This window comes from Callionymus lyra, chromosome 2 (genome assembly GCF_982586985.1).
Source record: "Callionymus lyra chromosome 2, fCalLyr1.hap1.1, whole genome shotgun sequence".
Classification (NCBI taxonomy): Eukaryota; Metazoa; Chordata; class Actinopteri; order Syngnathiformes; family Callionymidae; genus Callionymus; species Callionymus lyra.
This window is the reverse complement of record NC_141819.1, coordinates 39,870,459-39,883,086: the sequence shown is the minus strand read 5'-3', so window position 1 is coordinate 39,883,086 and position 12,628 is coordinate 39,870,459.

Sequence of the window (12,628 nt, the reverse complement as noted above, 5' to 3'; positions counted from 1 at the left end):
ATTCATTTTTCAAATCGTTTTTTTATTATTATTAAGATAAAATAATACTTCAACCTTTCAATATACAAATTATTTAATTCAATTATTAAATACAAGCAAACCTTTTAATAGAGTAAGTATTTATTTCAATTATTTAAAAGAAAATCTATGCCTTTCACTGATATCCATCCATATCTATTAAGACATTTAATTCCGTGTAAACTGATTGCTTCAACTACATAGTCGACTCTCCTGTTGTTATTAGGATGCTAGCACATGTAGCATCTTCTTAAAATGGTTTTCCATGCATGGCATTCTTAATCTGGACTCTAACGTTGGTGTTTTAAATCTAAATTAAGCCAATTTCATTCAAATTAGGATCGCTAAAGGCTAAAGCTGAAACATGGTTTACATTTGGTGATGATGATGATGATGTGATGATGATGATGATGATGATGATGATGATGATGATGATGATGATGATGATAATGCTGATGATGATGATGATGATGATGATGATGATGATGATGATGATGATGCAACAATTTAAGAGTCAGATTAAAAATGATTTTTTGTTCACAAACTCCAGTCATGACGCGTAACTGAAACCATCACATGATACCTGTTTTCCTTAAGCATCATGTGCCACTTCACCCTGGTCTGGAGTAAAAGCAGCCATTACGCTGGCCAGGACACACACACACACACACACACACACACACACACACACACACGTCTGTCCGGTGCTTTATTAAAGCAGCAGTGCAGCTTATTACAGCCTCGGCACCGCTCAATTATTCAGCCGGGGTCCACGGGGGAAAGGAGCAGCCGCTCAGCGTGCTACTTACAACATGCCTAAGTAGGCCAAAGAGACCCAAAGTAACGCATGACACAGATGCACCGCATCATCGGCGTGAAGTTGTCAGAACTTTGAAGTTCGGAGCAGAGACGACACTCAACAGACGGCGAGTTAGTTTCGTAACGGCAAGAAATCGATGTTGAATAAAGCGGTTGATGAACCTCAGAGGGCAACAACAAGTATGTCATCTAGCTATTTTTGCTCTTTAATCATTCTCATAGCCAATAACTGTACAAAGTGTATTGGGTTTGTTGTTGATCCGGGAGCCGGTACCGGTCTCAGAGGTATAGATAGAGAAAAGAAGTGACTCAATTTCTCTAACGTTGTCTGAAAGGTGTTTTTATGTTAAACAAGGATGTGAATATTGACAATTTATTTTAACCATATTTAGCTGAAGGTCGGTCCATGAAAATAATGGACACATAAAAGCAACTCTGGGTAGTTTGGGTAACTTAATATTTTTGAAAAGCCGTCATATCAAATTTCATTATCCACAATCTGATTCATTACCTCATCAGTATCATTCCTCATTCAGACAATGGAAGTCTGGAAACAGAAAATTCGTCAAACTGCTGCAAACCGGGTCATGGCAACTTGCCACGTTTAGCGAGTGCTCATGGGAAATGTGGTCTCCCGTGGGGTTAAACACTACCATTTTAGTCCACTGGTGTCGCTCGACTTCAAATCACATAGAATCGCTTTAAAGCGGTCACGGTTCAAAAAAAGAATCCTGATGTAGTGGACTAGGATTCATCTGAAAGTTCAGTTGTTCATACAGAAAAAAGGAATATTTTATATATTTATTTATATATATAAATGATTAAACTGTTAATCGAAGTGATTTAAATTAGTGTGTAAAATCCGTCAATATAAATCGACATTTATTTATTTATTATAAAGAGGGAAAGCACAATATCTTTTAATTATTTTAAACCAATTTCGTCTTTTAATGCCCTGCGAATAGGCTCCAGCCTCCCCCCCCACACACACACAGCGCCCAAGAGAGAACAAGCAGTAGATAATAATGAATGAAAAATCGAATTAAAATAAAGGTAGTGTAAATATTAAATGTGTTGGAAAAAATATCTCCAATATGTCACAAATGGAATCTATACGGTCTGTTACTGGTTGGTTTACAATACTTGTGAAGTGAAACACGTATATAGGGCTTGAGCCTGGACAGTAAACATACAATATATGTGACGTCTTTCTTGTTAAACATGTCATACAAACTGTGCATAAATGTTCCTAGATCATAGGTGGTCAATTACGTTTCCTCAGGGCCCACATATTATACGGTGACTGTTTCAAGCTCAAAGAAAGAAGTGACAAAAACTAAAACAGAATTTAAAAAAACGACATTCTTAAATAACAATAACAATCAAATGTTATATCATTTCATGTTTTAATGTATTTTATTTAAAGATTCTAAAGGGAAAAAAGCATATTTAATATATTTTGAAAAGTTAAAATAAAGTACATCAAATTAAAAAAAACAACTTTAGAATTTAAATAAAATATATTTAAGTTGAAGGAACAAAAATACACAAAAAAAAAGCTGTAAACAAAAATCTGTAACCAGTTACATGTAGTCGAACCTGTAATCAAATTGTTAGATACCCATCAAAAAAATTCTAGATAGTCAATTTTAAAGTATTACTAGCTGCTTTAAATGAAAATAGTTTATTGTCCCTTTAACATGTTTGCGTGGTCTTAACAGGATCCTGGCGTCATCTATCGCAAATCGCAACACATCCCGAAAAAACATGGATGACTTGAGGCTGTAACTTGTTTAATATTTGAGCTTCAGAGTTCAGCTATGGTTATATTACCGGGGTAGTAAGTGCACCTTTGTGTACAGATCGAGCCAAAAACAAAACATCTGTCTTAATCCAAACACAAAGCAGTTCTTAGGGGTCATTTTGAGTACAAGAAGATCTCTGGGAGGGTAACCAAGCTGACTCAGGTGTCCTTTATAGATATAGATCTTGACCTCATGTATAGATGGTTTCAGAGGGCCACATGTGGCCCCCGGGCTGCACTTTGCAAAGGTCTGTCCGCGATGATTTGAATAAATTCAAAATGAAAATGAATCCAGTTTCCAACAGAGACTGAACTTGTGGATATGTTTCTCACATTATGAGGATTTAAGCGTAGGCATAGAAAAAAATAAAGAAAGTGATGCTTTCAGAGTTTTTCTAAAGTGTATGAATAAATCTTCTGCATCCAAGGTCTTATACATCTATGATGGAGCAACAACCAATAGAGGATGCTCTAACCTGGCCTGATCCTCCAGTAGTTTATTAAGTACTTTTACAATCCGCTGGAGTAATACAGAGCGGAGGAGGGAGGGGGCGCAAACCTATTTTAGACCGAGATTAAGCAGAGCTCAGTTGAAATAGAAACTCCGGCCAACCAAGTTAAGATCTGGGGGATTATGAAATACTTTTATTAAGCTGAGGGAGAATCCTCACAACCTCACAATGAGAGCGAGTGAACGGTCGACGCCGCAGAGAAAAGCTTTAACACAGACTCATCCTTCTCGGCCAATCAGGTCAGCTAAATAAAGTCCATGGTTTCAGCACCATATCTGGGAGGATAGACACAACACGTTGCTCTGATTCCTGAAGCCTCCACAGCACAGTTGCTGGGTCGAAACCAGGCTAGTTAGGTTCCTGCACAGCAGCCTGCTGGGAGCAGGCGGAGCGATCAACTACCTGCTTATTGATCAGTTAAAAGATAAGGCTTGCTGCAGATAAGCATCTGTTGCTAGGTTAGTGTGTGTGTCTGTGTGTTTCTTCTTAGTCCCAGAGGATTGCACATCAAAGACCACAGTGGTGTGTGTTTGAGATGCGAGGTGACATTACAGTTAATGATCAGGGACAAAAAGAAAGAATATATCATCGTCGCTTTCTACTCCTGGCTCGGTTTCTCTCTCGACGCCACACATCAGTAATTTGTCCTTCAAAACTGCTGGAGGTGGAAAGCATGTTTGAAACCGTGCCTGCTGGTGTTCTCACCCACCAACACATATCCACAATGAATATTCCACAGAACCATCTTTTTTGCATTCAGAGTCAGGCTTTAGCTGACCAGCATTTCCAACTTCAAATCGACAGTAGAACATGAGGGAGGCCAATAATTATCCAACCTGACGTATTAATGGTGCACACAGAACTGCAACTTCCCATGATGCATCCCTGCACAATTTTTTTTAACTAAAAATCATGTCATCATGTGATGGTGGATTGATATCATTTGTGTTATTCGAGGAGATAGCTGAGATCACGTGATCACTTGAGGTAAACCTCGCTCGCTGCAGCTTCAGGTTGACTGATGTTGTTTCACAAGAACGTCTGTTCTCTTGTAAACTACATTTCAAGCTATCAAACATTTGTTCCTTGTATTATATAAACAGATTTGAGTCCTTATATACGTGTGTTAATATTTGATTAATATTGTAGTGAGCAATCAGCTTTCGCTATTGGGCAGAGATGCATCATGGGAGGTTGCAGTTCCAAGACCTGTTGACATTAACAAGCTGTTAGTAATGACATATTAAGCCCCCTGTCTTATACAATCTGACAAAGGACCACAAGCCTTTCGGGTTTACCTGGACCAGTACCAATCTGCAACCTGGGGATGAGGGACCCCTGTTATACTTTGTTTACACATAGTATTTAGGCCTTTAAATCCTTTTTTGCTTGAAGACCCCTCACAGCATCCTCTGTTTAGAATGTGGCCACTAAAGCAAATGTAATGTTTACCCCTGATCCAGACAGTCTTTGTTGGGACTTTCGTGTTAAAAAAACCCTTTTGGTTGTAGTGCTCCCTGTAAAAGAAAAACAGTCCCATAAAATCTATTATCCATTAAAAAGTAAGTAAAGTAAAAAAATATATATCTAAACACCACATTGAAAAAATAACATATATTAGCAATTAAAAATGTATATCAACCTAAAATATATTATAAGTCTGTTCTCTGGAGGTTTTACTTAACTCTTTAACTCTCCAAAAAGAAAATTATATATTTTTTAATCAGGTACATTTAAATGTCAGCGTCGGAAATAAATATACTCATAATCAATCAACTACTCATTCAAAAAGTCAAATAGATAAACTGTAAACGAAATGTCTATAATTTGTCCTCTTCATACATTTTATTTCTACAAATTCGTTCACTCTAAACTTCCACATCACAGTTGTGTGTCTATGGCACAAACATTTGTACGACTCCTTGTATTGACCAAAAACCAAAAAAACACCTCAACTGAATGAAACTGAAGTAAGCAAAAATAATTAACGATAGAAAAACGTTTTTAGACATTACATTAAAATTAAGAAATTGTTCTCAACACTGGTCTTGGTTGTATCTTGGACTCGGCCGAGTTGGTCTTTGTGTAAAGTGTAGGAGTCTCTGTCTACAGTACAAGGATTGTGTGGTAATACAAGGACTGTCCTAAAAGTACCTCATGTTCCAGCTGCATTCAAATATGGTCAGTTATAAAGTTATAAGGTTTAAGAGTGAAGTCATGGACGATGTAGAACTTGGCTAAGAGCGTGTTAGTCGCTGGCATTAGTGTCTCCTCTGATGTGATGCTCTTTTCTAGCCAGCAGTAAGCCGGAATTATACTGTCAAATTTAAAACAAACCTCACAAAACCAACAAGGATAAATGTGATTCCTGTTCTAATTTAATCCAGACTTACGGTGGTGAGAAGACAGGCTCCAAGACGCAGTAATACACACTCACAGATGTTCACAGGAACATGGATTTCTTACTGTGAGACATGTCTTTGCTGATAAAGTCCTTTAACAAATGACTTTAAAACAGTTTAAAACGTTGAGCCTGAATCGCAAACAAGCTTTTTATAGTTGTTGAAAGTATATAATGTAATAAGCATAACATATTTGACAAAAGTTGATTATAAAGCGCAAGATAATGTGTATTTAACCCTTGTGTTGTATCAGAGGTGGAGGTCCTTCACCTTTACCCAGAAGAACACAAGGGATACCACAAACACATTAGCTTTCAGGCCTTCGGGTCACCTTGACCCTGAGATAACTCAAGGGATTAATCAAATACAAAAATTAAATTATGGGTTGGCGTATAAATGCAAAGGTGACATAAACTAGCTAGCTGTTAGAAACTAATATTCTTTTGCTATATATAATTAAAGAAAGCCAACATTTCTTAAATTAATTTCATTTTTCTTTATTACCACAGATGTACCTCAAACGTCTTTCATCCACTAGACAACAAATTCAGTTACATCTACTTCTCCAGGTCAACCAAACATGATTATTTAGTTATTCAATTCATTCACGTTCTCCTGAACTCATAATAAAGTTGTTTCATCCCTAATTGTCTTATGTTAACACGTGTGAGATGATAACACATCAGTGTGAAATTTGCCACAAACTATTTCTAGTAGTAAGAAAAGTTGGATTGCGCTACGTTTGTATACAGAAGTTTATTTAATTGAATTGTTTATGTATGTTATTAAGGTTGTTTTTATATATATTATTTGAATCATGTATTAGTGACTGACTCCATGTCTATCTCCCTGTTGATTTTATTCTCCCACTCTTTCATGCAATTGTAACCTTTATCCATCGCTGCTGTTACTTAACTATTTAATTTGTTTTAAATGTGTCTGTACGGTGGCCTTGAGTGTCCAGAAAGGTGTCTTTAAATAAAATTGTTATCAACATTTAAACAGTATATGCTGACATTTCTGGGGAAAAAAACTCACCTACTTTTTTCTCCGTCTGTTGTGAAACAATGTCCTTATTTCTGGTCAAGGCGCTCGCAAAATTACCTTATTTGCGTGCTGGCAGGACGCCAAGGGGCTTGAGCGAGGAGGCAGCCGTCTGCAGCATAGGTGCCTGAGAGAGGAGGTGGAGAAGACAGAACTGGAGCCAGAAACCTTTCTATAAACCACCATCATATTCATCTCTCTGGCTGTTTTTGTCGCAGGTGAAGCGAGGTTATGTCGGAGAAAATATGCCACTTTTAAGAAACACTGGATTATTATCTTCTTAATTAGCTTGAGAAAGTCACACCGTTTACATTCCTCTCTTATTATATGATACTATGATTAATATTTCTCTATTTTAAGATCATATTCAACATTTTCTTTTTATTTCCCCTGATACCAAACCGACCGATTTAAACAATTTCACCTCATTTCCCATCTTCTCGCCTCCCTCTCCTCGTGCAATCTCCCTTGTTCCCTTCATCAGAGCGTGGGCTTGTCGAGAGAAGGCCTGGTGAGGAATCTGGTTACTCAAATTCAAATCAACACTGACAGAGAAGCAGATGTAAAGAGGGGAAGAGAGCTACAAAGCTTGTACCTGACGTTGGTATTAATGTGATTCCACAGCGAGGGACGGCGATCGATGCAGTCAGATGAGGAACTGTGTTAACATCCTAATCTCTAATAGCATCAGAGCAGACAGACTATAAAAACCTCTGGTAGTTCAACCATGAACACACGCTCGCGCTCAGCCAGCGATGGAGATGATAAGAGCGACGGACAGGGAGCCATTAGAGGAAGACTTGTGTTGAAGGAGAATACTGTGATAGCCTCGGTGACCCCATTGCTTCTCCTACATTGACGCCGGGAAACAAACACGCTCACCTGGGAAAAACATTCATTTTCCGTGTATAAATAACAGCCTTTGGTTTATTCAAACACGGTTCGTGTCACCGTTTCCCTAATGAACACGTTATTCTGAACGTTAGGTTCAACTTCAGCGTCGCCAGGGTTGTTTATGTAAAGCATGTTCATCTCGACTTGGTGTTGTCAAGCAAGGAATATTTTACCCTTCAGGTGCACAGATTTTTTATTCCCAACATATGCAAAACAAAAGTTGTTTTAGATAGCGGCGCAAAAATTGCTACATCAAGAGAAAGCTGCGTGCTCAACATCTCGTCTCCCTCAGGCGGAGCATTGTGTTCCGTAACTGAGCCCTTATTTACATACAACTCAGACCGGCGAGCTTGACGGCAGAAAAAACAAGCGTCGAGTAGAAGAAAAGACTAACAACTTGACAATGTCTTCCCATTTGACAGCATCGTTTTTAAACTGGCAGTTGTTTTCAATTACGGATCCATCATCATAATGAGGTTCACATGTGAATGGTCTAATGAGAGCAGAGATAGATGCCTTTGTGTTTCAAGCAGGCCTAGATTCAACAGCAACAACGAGTATTTGTAGCTTAAACACCTTTTTATCATGTAGTTTTCAAATATGCCAGGATCTGTTGGTTCAATGACATAAAGTCTCCCAGGGACTCTACTGAAGGGGTCCCACCCTCAATGACACATGGGGCCCAAACGGTTGGGGGCCAAACAAAATGTTTATTTACCGACAGGAAGTATGATTGTGATATTGTCTTTTCATTTTTGGTTCTCGATCTATTCTATTTTCTTTCTGTTTGTCCCGCATTAAACACACGTTTTTCAACATCAGCTCTAATCGAAAGTCAATGTTCCGTATCTTATCTTAACCACTCGCACCTTCATATGTCACCATATCGACTTAAACATTAGTAAGTGAGTAAGTACTTTGGGTTTTTAGCCAACCATCCGACAGGCCACAGAAAATGACTTGGCACGCCAGGTTTGGCCCCCGAGCCTTGAGTCTGACTAGTATGATTGTACAGTAGTGAGTGATCATGTTGGAGGCTCCATTTGTACTTTGGTTTTCCTCCAGCTGACAGAGTCACACTGACCTATTGTCAGGCTCAATGTGTATAGTGAGGGTGGGAATATTTTGCTTCCTCACTGTTTGATTCAATACAGATTTTTGGGGCTAAGATTCAGTTTAAAACTTTTCATTGTGAAGGACTTGATATGTGACTGTGAGTAAATGTCTGTGATTTACAACCCAGTCCTCTGCTTCTGTAGCTGGGATAAGACTCAAGACTGTCAACACAAACATGCAAAGGGTTGAAATTCATTGCTGGAACAAAATACACTGTCTTGAAAAAATGTTGACAATTTGTTGAAATAAACTAAATTTATCAAAGAATGTAGCAGATCAATATTTTATATTGTAACTAACGGCTGCAGCTTAGTCTGATTTTAAAAGCGTATGATAAGCAAAGAACGTTAAGGATTCTGTGTTGAAATGCTATAGAAGATTTGTTTGTTCTAAATTTTCAACTTTTCATCTTGCTAGATGCAAAATGATTTTGGGAGTAAACAGCATACAACATTAAAAATAAAATCTGTTTCTATGCATTCTGTGAAGAAATGATTGGCCTGCAAATTCATGTTTATAGTGTTGAAGATTAGAGATTAGAGAATCTATACTTTATCATTGGATGAATGCACTGTCCAAAACTCGAAACACAAAAGTAAGTTATAAAATGTATCTTTTCACCACAAGATACCTTCTTCAAGTACAAACATCCCTTTACTTTAGACTCATTTCCAATTTCCAATCTGTATTTTTAAAATTCATTGTTTTTCAAGTCCATAACCTACACAACCTACATCACATGTACCTGTTGAAAAGCACATTATCATAATATTGAACACTAAGTACAGAAGAGGTGGTTTGAAATTCTTGCGGGCCACATAAAGTAACCTTGTCATGTCGGATTTGGACCCAGGACCTGAGTTTGACACATATGCTCTAGTCCCTTACAACCTTAGGGAGTGTTGATATACTATTTTCTTCCAAATTCATTCATTCAATCATTAGGTCTGGCAACCTGTCACAGTGCACACAGAGACAAACAAACATACACACAATTACAATTCAATTTTCAATTCAATTTTATTTAAAGTGTCTTATCATAACAAAGTTATCTCAAGACACTATACAGTTGAAATAAGACTACAGTTGATTAAGGAAAAATAGATCCCAGCAATTCAACAAAGAGCAAGAAACAAAACACTGTACAGTGAGCTGTACAGTGAGCAATGGCGAGGAAAAACTTCCTTTTAGAAGGCAGAAACCTAGAGCGGAACCAGACTCATTGTTGACGGCCTGCCGCTTTGACCGGCTGGGAGGAAGGATGGGGGGGTAGACAGATGGATAAGGAGAGGAGTGAGGGAGGATATAGTGAGAGAAAAGAGGAGAGTGTAGGAGGGTCCATGGGGGTGCTGGAGAGAACTCAGGATCTGATGACGTGGTGAAGATCCTGGATCAGCAGCAGCTCTGGAGGTGGATCCCTGGATCAGCAACAGCTCTGGAGGTGGATCCCTGGATCAGCAGCAGCTCTGGAGGTGGATCCCTGGGGCTCCGGGAGAGAAATAAAAAGGTGTGGGTTTGGGACAAATGTAGACAATACACAAGTATACAGACTCCGGTGACGGGTGAAGATATATAGAGGGGGGGGGGGGGGGGGGTTGAAATAGCCAGGCCAGAGGGCACATACCTAGCACAGCAGATCCAGACACAGGGGCCCAAGCCGCGGCAGGAACCTGCGGGAGACCAGGACCCGGCAGGCGAGATAACCACCAGAGCCGACCCCAAACACCAGCGAGAAGGCGGACCACCACCGGGGGCGCGAGAGGGCGAGCACAGGCGAGGACGACTGAGGAAGCAGAGAGGGGGAGGCACCAGGCGCAGGCACCGAGGCAGAGGGGCAGCCAGAAGAACCAGTCAGGGGATAGGGCCCCGGGGCCAGGCCGGGCGACGGAGGACCCCCAGACCGTCAGGCCGCCAACAAGTCCATAGCAGGGGACCGAGTCAAGGAGATGGGGACCCACCACAGCAGCGGCCGGAAGGTCATCCAGAACACCCGGCCAGCCCCAGTCCCACCCCCGACGCAACCCCCCATCCACCACCCCAGCCACCCCCGCCAGCACCCGCCCCCACGCACCATCAAAAACCCCCCGGGAGCGGGCCACCCCCCCGCCGGTGCACGGGGCCATCGCGGCACCAGCGGTGACCACCACCAGGCCCAAGGCACCCACAGGCCCCACCCGCCGGACCCCCACACCCGAACCGGCCAAGCCAGAACGGCCCCGGCGAGAAAAGAAGGATATACAGAGCTCGGTGTCTAAAACTAAAACTAAAACTCCTCCAGCATTCTCAGCCTATAGCAGCTAAGATAAACAGTTTTGTTAGTTATGACAGCTAGAGATAAACAGTCAAGTTAATTATAGGCTTTATCGAAAAGTAAGGTTTTAAGATTATTTTTAAACATAGAGAGGGTGTCTGCCCTCCGGACTGAAGCCGGTAGTTTGTTCCACAGCAGAGGGGCTTGAAAACTGAAGGCCCTGGCTCCGAATCTACATTTAGAGATTTGTGGTATAACTAGTAGATCAGAGTTTAGGGATCGTAAGGTCCTTGAGGGTTGGTAAGTTTGTATTAAATCTTTAATGTATGTTGGTGCTAGACCATGTAAGGCTTTAGGTTAAGAGAAGGATTTTAAATTGTATTCTAAATTCTACAGGAAGCCAATGTAGGGAAGACAGTACAGGGGAAATGTGTTCGCGCCTCTTAGTCTTCTTTAAGTAGCCATGTGGGAATAGGATCGAGAAGACATGTTGTGGACTTTGAGTGGATGTGTAGATGTGATTACACATCTACAGACAATTTAAGCCATCGTTTACTTTGTGTGCTAAGGTCCACTGGATTACCAGGCTTCATACTACTACTCTACAAGGCTTCCGACTATGGTAATATACTGTGAAACCTTGCAGTCTGGCTTCGCAGCTTGCGTGACTTTTTTTTTTTCAACACAGTGTACCACATAGGTTCGAGGTCAGCAATACAACCATAATTTAAAACTAAGGTGCACCACATTATAAGGCAAACTGTCAATTTTTTTAGAAAATGAATGAGGATATGAAGTGCACTTTATTAAAAGTAAAAGTATGGTACTCAAGCAACCTCTCTATGGGTTTGTACTTTTGGGGAAAACTGGAATACCCGGAGGAAACCCATGCATGGTAAAACAAACAAAGTCCACAAGAAAAGGACATAGGGTTGTTGTGAGGCGCTGCACTACTGTGTGTAATTTATGCTAAGAAAAGGTCAAATCATTTCACTCTTTGTTTCCTTCTTGTTTCTGTACAAAAGCTGTTTTGAAATACAATTTCTGTTCAATTATTTGTGTCGTTAAGTAATGTTTGGTTCTCTTGCACCATTAGGAAATTGATACTCACGTCCGGTGCAAGTTTCCTATATTTTTCAAGCCAAATCAAAACCCACAAGAAGAGATGAGGGGGGGGCGTGTCAATCACTTCTTCTGATCATCTGACATGAGACTGTGGAGTCGGTCCATGCTCCAGATTGAAGTGAGAGTGTTCAGAAGACACACACATATTGAGGGGATATTTCTGAACTAAATAAAGCTTCAATTTCCTGCATCTCATCCAGCCGCTCAATTTGACGAATCATGTTCCATAGCAGACTTCCTGTTGACTCGTTGAAAAGTGATCACAGTCGAAACACGGTGAATGAAAGAAGAGGTTCCTTTAAAAGATTCCAGCTCCAAATTGATCTCATTAGTAAACCTTCGGGACAACTTCCGTCTCTTTCTGCAGACACACCCTGAGAGACTGGTGTGCGAGAGTGAGACAGCATCTTTAATTACCCAGGTAACCGCAGCCAGATGCTCCATCACTCCAGCTATGGCAGTGATTAAAAGCACTGAAATATTCATTTCAATCAGACACCCACATGCCACATGTATAATTAATGCACAGGAGAAGGACACGGCAACATTTCCATCAGCGTATTCCCTCCATGCTGCATGTGTTGAAGTTTGTCTCGGAGAAAAGAGATAAACAGAGTGGTGCAACAACCCGAAGGGAGGTCAG